Source organism: Sceloporus undulatus, chromosome 6, assembly GCF_019175285.1.
Source record: "Sceloporus undulatus isolate JIND9_A2432 ecotype Alabama chromosome 6, SceUnd_v1.1, whole genome shotgun sequence".
Lineage (NCBI taxonomy): Eukaryota > Metazoa > Chordata > Lepidosauria > Squamata > Phrynosomatidae > Sceloporus > Sceloporus undulatus.
Genome location: NC_056527.1, coordinates 162,573,833 through 162,587,470, shown reverse-complemented (window position 1 = coordinate 162,587,470; position 13,638 = coordinate 162,573,833). Strand labels below are relative to the sequence as shown.

At 40.2% G+C, this 13,638-nt stretch overlaps 1 long non-coding RNA gene across 2 annotated transcripts in view; it reads left to right on the top strand.

Moving 5' to 3' along the window:
* The window catches only part of LOC121933004, a 152,843-nt gene that overhangs the window by 104,502 nt on the left and 34,703 nt on the right, over nucleotides 1-13,638 (top strand). For both annotated transcript variants that reach the window (XR_006104443.1, XR_006104442.1), the window contains exon 3: nucleotides 12,170-12,256. This is a non-coding gene — a long non-coding RNA (uncharacterized LOC121933004). The remainder of the gene's footprint in view (nucleotides 1-12,169; nucleotides 12,257-13,638) is intronic.

The window sequence follows — 13,638 nt, the reverse complement described above, 5'->3', positions numbered from 1 at the left end:
GAGTAAGATTAGAGGGGATTGCCCTAGGTCTGTGGGTTTCTGGAGTTGTAGGCCAAAAAAGTAACTTTTCCCATGCTCTAATCTGAACTGTTAATCATGAGGAACAGTGGAGTATAATCTGGTGTTTTCCAGCTCTGTTCACACTTGAAAACCTTATGTATTCAGTTTATTTAATTTATATCCTTTCATTTGTATGCCACTTTTCTTCCTGAGTGTGACCCAAAGTAGCTCAGATAAAGAATAAAATAAACTCAACAATAATTCAGATCTTGTTTGACTGCAAGCCTCAGCAGCCTTACCCAGGACAGCTGGCAGTAAAGAGTGCTGTTTGCTGCAGTCCAACATCTGGAGGGCTGCATGATTCCAAGCCCTGTGCAAATTCTGGCTGTTCCCATTCCCTGTGAGAAGTCTGGCTATTAATTATGGTTACTCATATTGCTGGATTCACTCAAGTGTCTGAAAAGGAGGCTCTGTAACTCAGTGGTAATGTGTATGCTTTTCATGTATTATATGGTTAGGTGCATTTTCCACCCTGTTGAGGACTTTGCTCCATCTCAGGATCAATCAGGGTTGGGTGCTGGAGTGGACAGCCCCTAAACCAATAGTGAGTATGTCAAGTGCCCAAACTGGGACAGAGATTGTATCCGCACTGCAGAAATAACCCAGTTTGACACCACTTTAGTTGCAATGGCCCAGTGCTATGGAATTCTTGGAGTCGGGGTTTTGTGAGACATTTAACCTTCCTTGTCTGAGAGCTCTGTTGCCACAACAAACTACAGGTCCCAGAATTCCATAGCATTGAGCCATGGCAGTTAAAGTAGTGCTAAACTGGATTGAGCCATGGCAGTTAAAGTGGTGCCAAACTGGATTATTTCTGCAGGGCAGATGCAGCCCTAGTCCACTTTCTCCTTTTTACTCTTTCTAATTCTCCCTTTTCTTTCATCATCCCCATCCCATGGATTGCTGTGCAAAGTACCAGTCTTTCTTTGAACTAGCCCCATACAGAGAACTTTCAAGATCAGCTTGAGACAGGGCTGGCCTTATAATGAAGCAGAAATTAAACAGTTCCTGAGAGGCAAGGAGAGAAAACATGGGGCTAGGAAACACAGCTGCCTCTGCTATCTTTACCTGCTGCCTTCGGGTATGGAAAAGGGTACTGACTAACTGGAATAAGATCTTAATGGCAGCATAGTCAGCTTCACTATATCGAAATGGAGGTAGGTACCATCTTGTCCTTCACTTCAGACAGCAAAATGTCTTCGATCTCAGGCTGATGAAGCAGAATGTGACTGGTTCAGTCCCAGAATGAATGAATGGATCTTTTCCTTTCCCATCTCTTTCTCATAATGGGAAAGTGGCTCTTCCAGAGATCTTGGAGAACTGCTATAAGTAAATGAAATACAAAGCTTGGAATAGTTAATTCTTTTGGAGTACATCTCTCAGCATCTCCATTCTGCAGAAGTAATGACCATGCGTGATTTGGATAAAGCCTCAAATTTAAAGGGAAAAAAACATTAGGAAAAATCAAGGTAAACTTCCAAAATCTTTTTTTAGTCTATTGGAGGAATTTTCCATGTTGGATGTTTGGAGACATAAGTATGACCAAACTAGAGTATATGCTTTTTTCCCAGAGGTCCCCGATTCTTTTCCAAGGATTTATTTATAGCAATAAAACAATTATTACTGTTACTACAGTCTATGGATATTTTAACTAATATTACATCTGATCATAATCTGATAGCTTTGAAACTAGTGGCGAAAAGAATGGAATCCACTTGGAGACTCCAAAGTAATTTACTAAATGATAATAATAATAATAACTTTATTACGGCCATTTGGCCAGCACAACTAAATGATAACATAAGCAATAAGTCCAAGGAAGCTTTAGAACTCTGTTTTAAAGTTTTGTTCAGTTTTAATGTTGACTTTTTAATTGTGATCTTTTAAATGCGTGAGGCATCTTGACTCCCTGTTTGGGGAAAAGGCAGCGGCAAATGTCCTCAGAACAAATCTTACCAAGAAAATCGTGTGATAGGGTCGCCATAAGTTGGAAACAGTTTGAAGGCACACAACAACAGATAAATAAAATTAATAAGAAGAAACACAACTGATTTTATTGACTGGCCATAGTGAGAAATCTTTGCCACAAGGCAGCTTATTAATGTTAAAAACAAGTTATCCCGTTCTGGTGGATTTCTGTAGGAACTGTGGTAGCAATATGCGCCTATGGAATAGAAAAGGTGTAGGAATAAGTTACTTAGAGTGGCAATTAATGCTATACAGACTATCTTATTCGTTGCTCAGGGGGAAAGTGTTCAGCAAATATCTCCCCAGCTTGCTGAGCACTCCCAACATTTGGCCATAAGGAACACAGACTGCTCTGCCTGGCTGTTCTGTACTTTTGCAAAATACGATTCTTATTTTAGAGCCTACGTGGGATGTGCGCCTTTGTGTGTAATCTGATCCTTCTTCTGGGATTGCTTAACATTTGAAAAAGCCATTTGTGCAGTCAGTTGGGAACTGGGATTTGAAATGCAATATATATATATATCTAGGTATGAACCTCTCCACATATATATGTGTACACATGCATACATAAATGTATAGACACACACATACACAGAATATGTGTGCACTCCAGACTGATTTATTACCAAGACGGTGAAGGCCGCCACTCACAATTTTTGTTGAGTATCTGAAAATTCAGATGCATATCAAGACTTGATAGCTGTCCTTCCTTCTGTATGTTAATATTAGCCTTGAAAACAGGGAGTTTTTCTTTTAAAAACCTACTTTGGACCATTCCAAAGTTTCTGGTGGAGTTATTGACACTCACAAAGGAACATCAATAATGACTAAATTCTGGAATATATAGCATGCATGGAGTGCCATATTTATATGATGTTAAGGTTGCAGGTTTTAACTGTTCAACAGGATAAATGATATGCCCAATAGTATAACTACAGATCAATTTCTGCCTTATCAGTTGCTGACACTGATGAGAAACAAAGGTTTTGAAGACTAGGAAAGACCTTCCTTTCTGGAGTCTCTCCATACAAGTTGGCTGACAGCTCCTTGGGTAAAATTTGGTGGAGCAAGTGCTTAAATGTTGCTTTCCTTTCTTTTTGGGTTCAGAGCTGGTTCACAGTTTGATTTTCAGGGTGGAACAGCCATGTTTTCTTCCAACAATAGTCACTGATGTGACAATTACTGCCATACAGAATATTTTGCATTTTAAAATGGTGATGAGGAATAGAATTTCAAAATGTTAAAAATGGCTATCCGTTCTAAAAGTGTTGGCATTTTTTAAATGTTAAATTGTAAATGGTGGTGCATCAAGAAAAAAAATCAATTCAGTGTGTCCTCAGAAATATATCTACACTGGGGTTTGCAATGTGTATGCAATTTCTGTGATCGGTGAATCACTTAAAAGCCAGGCGTTAAACTGTGTATGGATTATATATAAAGGCCCTAATGAGAGAAACTGTCATGTGGGACAGTGTGTGTTTACAGCCCAAGATAATGGTTGGGATCAATGCAATTACACATAAGACATTCAAAAAGGTGTAGGATGTGGTGAATTTTGTTGCTATTGAGTAGTTTCCGATGCTATCAAATAAATAAATAAAATGTTTATATCCCACCTTTCCCGTTCAAGGATCCCTACCGTCATTTTTAACAAGCAGAGTTCTATGAAGCATGGAGACTAGCTGTTCAATAAAAGCAAGCTCAGAGCCCCCTATGTTTGCACAGAACTAGATTTGTGGCTTTTTAGATCATCCATAGTGCCTGCAAAGGTGTATTATCATCTTCATTCCTATCTGTATTGCACTGTATTCCTGTTGTAGTAGCAAAACCTGGTTGGGCTGCTCTCCATGAGTGCTCCAGTTCATGGGGGAGCAAAGCTGATGGCTACAGAATATTCACAGCCCAATATCTTTGTGAAAGGGCATGTATGTTGGGACTGTGGAAGGAGGAGATATATGGGGAAATCTAAGAACTACAAAGTGAACATTGGGCTCCTAAACAGAAAATAAATAACCAGAAAACTGGAGAGCTGAGAGATGTGGGAAAAGGCAGAAAAAGAGTGTGCCTGAGGAAACATTAGGTGATGATGAATTTTATAGCCAAAGGTTGTCAGTAGTGCTGGTCCAGGACATTAAGCTGCCTGAGGCACAGAACACAATGGCATCATTCTCTAAGACTGAATTATGAGACATGCTGATGCCCTAAGATGTTACAATGAAGAGACCAAAAATGTGTATTATTCTATCACTTTGGGGCATTTCTTCACATGTATTTTCTAGTGGTTTGAGTCCTGAACTAGGAATCTAGCAGACTGGGGTTTGAATCCCTGTTCTGCAGGGGGACCCACTGGGTGATCCTGGGCAAATCGCATTCTCTGAGCACCAGAGGAAGGCAATGGCAAACCCCCTCCAAACAAAACTTGCCATGAAAACCCCATGAAAGGGTTGCCGTAACTTGGAAAGGACTGGAAGGCATGCAGCAACTAGCTTTTTGTAACCTGAGTTACAGAAATGTTGCACTACCTTGTTCCATCTAGTCAACCAGTTAAATCATCCTGTGCCAATGGTTATGGGACAGTGTCTTATTTCTGCCCATGGTAATAGCATTCTGGCTCAGCGGGAGACACAGAGAAGGTCATATGGCACACTATACCTCTGTCCTCCAATACTTTGTCACCATTGATCTTCCCAGGACCTACTTCCAGAGATGGCCCTTTCGGTCTAAGGGCAGAACAGGCCCTGGTTGCCAGGTCTAGCCCCCACTGAGAGCTCCTGTGCCAATAAAAGCTGCACAGAGCAGATAATCTGCCAGTTGATTTTGCATTTTCTGTAATATAGACATGCTAGTCTTAAAGAGAGAATGAGGCCAATGGGATTTCATAAATCAGCAGATTATTTGACTTCATTCTTTCACTGTGGATACAAATACAATCAGCCTTCTGTAACCACAGATTTTTAATCCATGGATTCAAGCATCCACAGCTGGAAAATATTTTTAAAATACATATATTCCAAAAAGCCTCGATTTTTTCCATTTTATAGAAGGGACACCATTTTACTATGCCATTGTATTCAATGAGACTGGAGCGTCCACAGATTTTGCTATCCACAGGGTGTGTGTGTATCCTGGAACCAAGTCCCAGCAGATGCCAAAGGTCACTGTACATAGCTCCATCCGTGATGTGGGGCAGCAGTGCTGTCTGTGTTAGATGCCTCCCATCCAAATGCTCGCTCTTTTAGAGATAGACAGAAATGGAGCTGGTATCATTGGACACCTCCCAAGGCGCACAGTGCATGTCCACCTATTCATTCTGTCTGTCTCAGAGGGAAAGCATCAGCAAGACATAGGAGTGGCAGAGACATCAGTTATCATTACAGCCTCAGCAGGTGGTGGGCTCTCCTTCTTTGGAGGTCTTTAAACAGAGATTGGAAGGAGTGCTTTAGTTGTCTATTAATGCATAGCAGGGGGTTGGAATACCTGGTCCTTGTGGTCCCTTGGAGCTCTAAGACTGCATTCTATAGCTGCGTCTACGCTGCAGAAATATTCCGGTGTGACATTGCTTTAACTGTCCTGGTTCAATGCTATGGAGTTTCTACATAGCACTGAGTCAGGACAGTTAAAGCAGTGTCAAACCACAATATTTCCGCAGTGTGGTTGCAGTCTGTAATTCATTACCTGGTTACTCACTTGAGTTTTTCTTGTGACTTCTAGTGGTGGTGATAGTGGAAAACATGTAGAAAGAAAACAAATGGACTGTTTAAGGGAAATGGAGGGATTTCCCCCCAAAGGCATCTTGCCCAAGGACTCCTCTCCAAACCCTGCAGCCAGACTGGACAGAAGACATTGTGATGCCTAAGGCAGCACATCTACATCCTTCCCAGAACATAATTTGGTGTAATCCTAATGATTGCCATATGCATATGTATAAAATCTGTACTGTTATTTATTCATTAGCTGAGAGATGAAAACTCAGTAGATCATTGAAGGCATGTTATTTGACATACTGATAGAAGCATATTGGCACTGGGATGTAAAAACCCAAATTCAAACACAGTTTTGTATATTTCCCTGTTCTGTACCCAGCATAGCCCTTGTTTCTATCCAGATGTGAGACTTTGCATTTCTTTTAATGTAAACATTTATTTGCACATTTTCTTTAATGTTCAAATATTGCTGGGCATTCCTCCAATTGAATAAGGCATGTTTCTGCAGTCAGGATTTTAAAAACTGTATTCATTTTAACTGTTCACATTTGGAAACAGTATGCCTGGTTCTGTATGCACTTCATTTCTCTGAGAAACACTGTTCAGATATCCAAATTAAGGTGCATTTTGTCTCTTAAGTCTTGGGAGGTGTGAAACGGATAATTTTGCAATATCAAATGCACAGAATCTCTTTTCCAAACCTAGCTTTAATCTGGCAAAAATGGGAGGCAGGCACCCATTTGTTGAAGGCGAAAGATCTCCGTTGACTTGGACAAACAGCTCTTATATCTTTTCCCCCTCGGATTTTGCTTTGTCACGCTTTTTTGAAGAGAATTTTGTGTTCATTGTGAAACTGCTCATCCTCAGATTTATTGCCTGGACCTGGAGCACACGATTATGATATAATCAGGGCATATGGCATCATATAGGTGCTATTCAAAGACCAGATGTTTGTGCAACAAAACACACATCTGGATTAGCATGCCATGTGGAAGTGCCCAGTGAACTAGGAGGCATTTGCTTCTCTTGCATCTCATTAACAGGGCCTGTTTTGCATACGATGACAAGAAAATCCCCTTTGTAGGCGAAAAAGGAATATTCATTAAAATTGCTGGCCTATTTTTATTTCTTCTAGGTTAGTAGTCATGGTTTATTTTGGCTTTCTAAAAAAAATTTATTTGAGAGATGCTTAAATGTGTTTTCTGATACGTCTGCAGATAACAAACCTCATCTTTAATAGCTTTGTGTCCGTTCGAATTCAGGTTCAGAATATATATTCTTTACTGTTTCACATATATGTACTGATGCCAGTGCACTTTTACTAGTGTTTCAATGGTTGCCAGGAAGAAAAAAAAAATCCAGCTTTTTAAAGCAAGAGAAAGCATCTTATAAAACAAGCTTTTCCTTTCATTTTGTAAATCTTTGCTATCTGCATTTTCTGTTCAGTTCACATCTTTGTCCAGCAGGAATGTCAATTCATTTAAACAATGCTTGTTTAATTGATCATCTGCTGCTCGACTGATAAAGCAGATTTGTCATTAAAGCTTGGCATAGGTGGCTTTTGAAAGATCTTGAAGGTGAGAGGTGATTTTACCCCCTGTTTAATATTTTTACTTCATCTTGCACCAGGATAGTAGAAATCCAAATAGTGTATACAGATCAAACAAGCATGACGCTTCTTAGGCTTTTTAGTTATCCTATCTGAGATTTCAGTTCAGGGGTCTATCAGACTTAAAGATCCTAGATTTGATATCTAGATAATGTTACCCCAATGGAAATAGGCCATTGCAGGAGTTGTGTCAAATGTAGACGTAGTAGAAAAGCACAAAGAGGAGGAGCATATGAACGAATGTTTAGCTTATGAGAACATTATAGAATGAAGAATGAACATTTCTAGATGTAGATAAGAGATATCCAAATTATAGAGTAGCATAGGTGCAAAAACAGACAATTATCACATCAGAAGCATATGAAGGAAGAAGTATATAAGGGATGCAAGTTGCTTTATTGATGACTGTAATGTTCATTATCTATGTATGTATTTATTTTAATTTCCAGGATTTATATCCCGCCTTTCTCCCACAATGGGATTCAAGGTGTTTTACAATATATTACAACGTAAAGAAAAGAAAAAGACAAGAGCTAAAACATGGATTACAACAGTTAAAAAAAATAATTAAATACTACCAACATTAAAACATAGATTAAAAACAGTAAAAAAACCCACCATTAAACATTAAAACAGCACGCCATGTTTCTCAAATAAAATCTACCCAGCAATAAATAAAAAATGGTTAGTATTTCATCAAAGTGGGCGCATTGTATTGTAATGTAATGTTATTGTTGGAGTATACTGATATGAGTGGTATATGTGGTCTGTATGTCAAAGCGGCTGAGTGTGGTTTTGTTTTAGAAGAAGACAATTTTTTAAAATGTAGACATAGTAATGTGAGTGTTTCTTAACTGTCCGAGTAAAAGAGGTTAGTTGATACATGTACATGCGCCCTTGTCCCCGCTACCTATGTGCAGACGTAGAGGTGTGCTAAGTGGCCTACACCTGTTTGAGAAATCAGTTCAATAATTAGACTGAGCAAGAGGGGCAATGCCTGTATCTGTGATGCTCTGTCTGTGATGCAGGCAATAAACGTCTGTTCTCACTCTGCAGTCTGTTAATGAGAAAGAGACAGGTAAGCATCACACATCCCAGCTTCCTTGCCTTCAGCTACATCAAGGAAACAGTGACAAGCTATTAATGGGAGGTGATGGGCCCAGCGCTAATTAGTGCTTCGCTGGCTTCTCCCCTCCCTATCTCTTTTCTAACCCAGAGCAAAGAGATCTTTGTTGCCGCTTTCCCCTTTAAGCATGTTACTTTTGAGAAGTTCCCATCCAGCCGATAAGTGGAGGTATTTTTCAAGTGTCTGACCTGGGTCTCTCCATGGAATCCAACTCAGAAGTAAAGCCCAGTTGCATTTCTCTCTATATAACCGTGTAGTAGCAATAGCAATAGCAAGTACAGTTGGCCCTCCGTTTTTGTGGGGGATCCATTCCGGCCCCCACGTGAAAATGGAGACTCGCCAATATTCAAGCCCCATAGGCTTGAATGGGGTGCATGCCCATGAGTGCTTGTGGGGTATGCCCCATTGGTAATAACAGAGGTCCCCCCTCCATGAATATTGAAAACTGCAGATCTCAAGTCTGTGAGAAAGGAGGGGCGACTGTACATTTCTATACTGCTTATCAGTGAACTACCACTCCCTAAGCGGTTTACCATGTGTAAGTCAACTGCCCCCAACAAGCTGGGCACTCATTTTACTGATCTATGAAAGGATGGAAGGCTGAGTAGACCTTGGAGCCCTCCTCTAGGTTCAAACTTACAATGTAGTGGCTGCAATACCAGAATTTAACCATGGTACCACCAGTAGTAAGAACTGCAGCTTCTGTCCCTCCTTGTTGGATCAAAGGCCCTATCTCCAGAAGTATCATGGTGAATGCCTCTGGGAAGCTTATATTTCTATCTTTTTGCTATCCTGGTCATTTGAGGTATATTGCTTCTGAAGATGGAGGCTTCAATTGTTGTTGTTGTTTTTGTTGTGTGCCTCCACGTCATTTTTTATTTATGATGATCCTAAGGCAAACCTATCACAGGGTTTTCTTGGCAGGCTTCTTCAATGAAGGTTTTCCATTGCCAACCTTTGATGCTAAGAGAGTGTAACTCACCTAACGTCAACCAGTAGGTTTTTATGCTCGAGAGAGGGTTTGAACCCTAGTCTCCAGAGTCATAGACGCACAATCAATTCATTTTCATGACCCATTGGTGGTTGTCTGGTCCTTTTCTTCTTTATCAAATCTTCTTTTCCACCTCCCTGCTCCTCAGATACTCTCACACCATTCTGGGGTTGGATGCGAGGGTATTGCTTTGTCAGTTTTAAGAAAAATATAAATAGTATGTGAAGAGATCTTGTTGCAACTTTGAGACTAACTGAAAGAAAGATATTGGCAGCATGAACCTTTGTAGACTTCAGTCTACTTCCTTGGATGCAAAATGCATCTGATGAAGGACATTGAAGTCTATGAAAACTCATGCTGCCAGTTTCTTTCGGTTAGTCTCAAAGGTGCTACAAGATTTCTCCACATACTGATTCTACAGACTAACACAGTTATATCTTTGAAAAATATAAATAGCTATTTTTGTTCAATTTCTTTCTTTTTTTCATATGAAGGGGAGGGACACTTTGGTTTGCTGTCACCCTGAGACATAGGAAGGGACTATGGAAGAAGGAATAGGAGATTTATAATAGCCGAGTTCTGTTTAAACCTGGGGCCTGAGGCTGTGTGCCGTTTCTTGCACATAAATCCCATCCCGAAACAAAGCCTCTTGAACCTCAGGCCATGGTCTGTGTTTTTCTTTCTCTCATGCCGAAGGTTTCCTAGGGCCAGGAAGATATGATAATTTTCATGGCAAGAGGGAAAAGGGTGAGGATGAAAATGCCTTTGCTCTTTGTGTCTGTTTAATTCAATGCGAAACCATGGCCCTGGACATCATGAATGGTGGCTTTGTACTGACCCTTCCTAAGCTTCAACCGCTAGTCCTTCACTCTCCGTGTTTTTCTCACCCTCCCTCTTGTTTCCCACCATTGGATGCTGATGATCAAACTAAATTATTTCCCCTCCCTAATGATGTTTCCCCACTTTGTCCATTGGAATGGATGAAGCTTGGGGTGTGTGTGTGTGTATTTGTGTGTATGCGAGAGCGAAACCAACCAAAGGAAAGGGGGGTGGATTATTAAAAAGGCAGGCTTATTTTTTCTTAGTTCGGTTCACTTTGGGTGTAAAAAGAGTGCAACTAAGAGGATTTCTTTTTGTTTTTAAATGGGTTATTCCTTTTGACTCATTCAAACTGAATTCTGTCTATCCATCCATCTATCTATCTGGCATCTATCTATCAATCTATTTATCTATGTAGTTTATTTCTTTCTTACCGTTTGCTCAAACATGAGACTGAAAGCATGAGACAGTTTACAAAAGGCTAACGGTGTATCCAGACAGATTGAAAATATCTCTGGTTTTGCTCCAGTTTGTTCCGATTTGATACTGAGTTAAAATAAACCAACCTTGGGAACGGGTATAAAAGCCTCTGAACATCCCAGAAGTTGGCAAAAAACAAATTGTCTACGGATCTCCAAAATAAAATCAGAAAGAACAAGAACAAAATCTGGGACTTTCTGATCTCTTTTAGGACATGTCCACACTGATTAAAAATATGAGGAAGGTGCAGATTTTGTTTCTGTTTCTGATTTTATTGTAGAGATCCATACACATTTTGTTTCTTCTGGAATATTTTCTATCAGATCCCAGAGACATATAAAGTCTCCAGGTCAGTTTATTGTAATCCCGAATCAGCCCCAAAACAAAATAAATCTACTGTTCATAAATTGATGATACAGGAAGCATCTCCACTGTAGAAATAATGCAGTTTGACATCATTTTAAGTGCTGCAGCTCCATCCTATGAAAACATGGGATTTGTAGTTTTATGTGGTCGTTAGCCTTCTCTGCCAAAGAGTGCTGGTGCCTCACTAAACTAAAAATCCCAGGATTCTGTAGGATGACAGTAGAAGTGGCGTCAAACTGGATTATTTCTATAATGTAGATGCACCCATTGTATGTTGCTACCTTTGAAACCCGGGTTTTAAAAAAATGTCATGCTCCTCCAAGTAAGAAGCTCCTTTTCTGTAGTGAATTATCAATGGGAATGTTGGTTTAACCCTGTCCTTACTGTGCTAGCTTATCTGCAAAGGCATCCTGCCTGGGGTTTGCCTGAGAACAGTGTTTGGAGACTTCAGCAGAATCCTATAGACAACCTATTGACTGGTCTGGTTATAGGGCGCCTGCGATTCCCTTGTTAAAATAGCATCACTGGTTACTGCCATCTCATTCTGCTTAACATGTAGTTCAGCTGCTAGAGCCTTTTTCTGTAGTAATTGGAATGAAAATGGTAACACTCTTTTTTGGACTGGGATACTATAGGATATAATGATTAGAGCCTTGTCCGCCATCAACAAATGAAATGTTTCAGATCAAACTGAATCACTTCATGATAGGGAGACGTGTAAGTGAAATTGTCTTCCCTTATATATTCATTTTCTGCAAGCAGGGAAAGTGGTAGGGATGGCGGATTGTGTTGGCGCATGGTACACATTCACCCATAACTCATCCCTGATATCAGTTTGAATGGCACAATATCATAGGATTCTGCTGAATTATAAATCTGCTTAGTGTCTATCTAGACTCCTTCTTTAAGGCCTGCATGTCCCAAACCTACATTTTCTTTTGCATCCATTTGTTTGTGAATAATGTGCCATAAATGACCTGACATCTTTACAGATATGTGGGAGACTATCTCTTAGTAAGATTAATTTTTGTTTCTTCCTTAATCAGACATGACTGACAAAACCCTTAGCTTGGGATGCACTGGAGAAAGCAAGACGAGAAGATGCGTCATCTTCTTTCTCTGAGCCTGAAAAGGTGAGTCAATAGTGCTAGATGCGGAAGGGAGATGGCTGGATGACTTAGAATAAATGGATGCACTGTAGATGGGAGCTCATATATTGCATAAAACTATAATGAACTATATTGGAGGCTGTAATTGCTCCTATGTAAAACGGACACAAAGACGGCATTGTTACTTAAATATCGAGTGTTGGGCAGAGATTACAAAGACCCAGATTTAGAACTTTGCAGACTTCACAAGAGCCGCTGTACCTTCTCCTCATCCGGTATATGTGTCTAACCTTGTTTTACAAGGTGTTGTGAAGTGAAAGGGGTATGCTTCTTAGATCCCTTGAAGACAAGCTGAGGAATGGATGAAATAAACAAAAGTAAAGCAGAGGTGGGCCATTTATGGGTCTTCAGATGCTGCAGGACTGCAACTCCTATCAGTCCCTATTCTAGCAAAGCCAATGTTAAGAGAAAATGGAAGTTGCAGTCCAACATTTGGAGGGATACATGATCCTAACACTGAGGGAAAGATAAATGGTAAAGAGAGATAAGTGGACTAACATTATGTGCAGGAAAAGTGTGAGAAGGAAGTATATGTACATATGACTTTGCTATGTTTGGAGTCAAAATATTGGTCACTAGCCCAGTCCTGCCTACTTTGGCATTGACTCTTTCTTTCATAGCTTTACTTTCTGGACACCTTTAAAATGAGTGCTGCTTCCACCAAAAAGGTCCCTCCTTCCCAATTAAGATATTATGAATATTTTTCTGGTCCCCTCTATGAATCCAACAGTTTAGGAAGAGGAGCAGTTGAATCATATTCTGAGCCAACTGAATGCTAACGTATTGTCACAAGAAAAATATGTCTTCCAACCAAATGGGCTTGCACACACAATCTGTTGTGGGGGTGTTGAGGGGACAACAGTGTGCTGGAGTCTGCCTCAGTAGCTATTGTCATTCTGTTCTGACTCAATCTGGTGCTTTGTAGAGATCTGTTTATGCAATCGCTGGGCTTCAAAAGTAACTTTTTCAGGCAGCAATGACTGGAGCTTTCAATCTAACATGACCACTGGCCCCCCAATACATGTCTGGGGGATTCTGGGAGCTTTAGTCTTCCCAAATTCTGCAAATTGACAGAAATAACTTGATATTTTAGGGTACCAAATCAGGTTGCACTGTTGTTCATGGCCTGAGTTGGAGAAAGTCTCATATTTATTCTCCATTTAAAGCAGGAGAGGACGGTGTGACCCTACATTCATATTTGTTGCCCAAAAAGGTTCCTTTCACCCATAAAAACATCAAAACGTGTCTTTAAAAGAACAATTCTTAGCACACTTCCTATGCACCCTTGTAATAGTGGGTTCACATCCTGGAAGCATGACTTGCTTGTAAATAGTTAATGTGAGGAG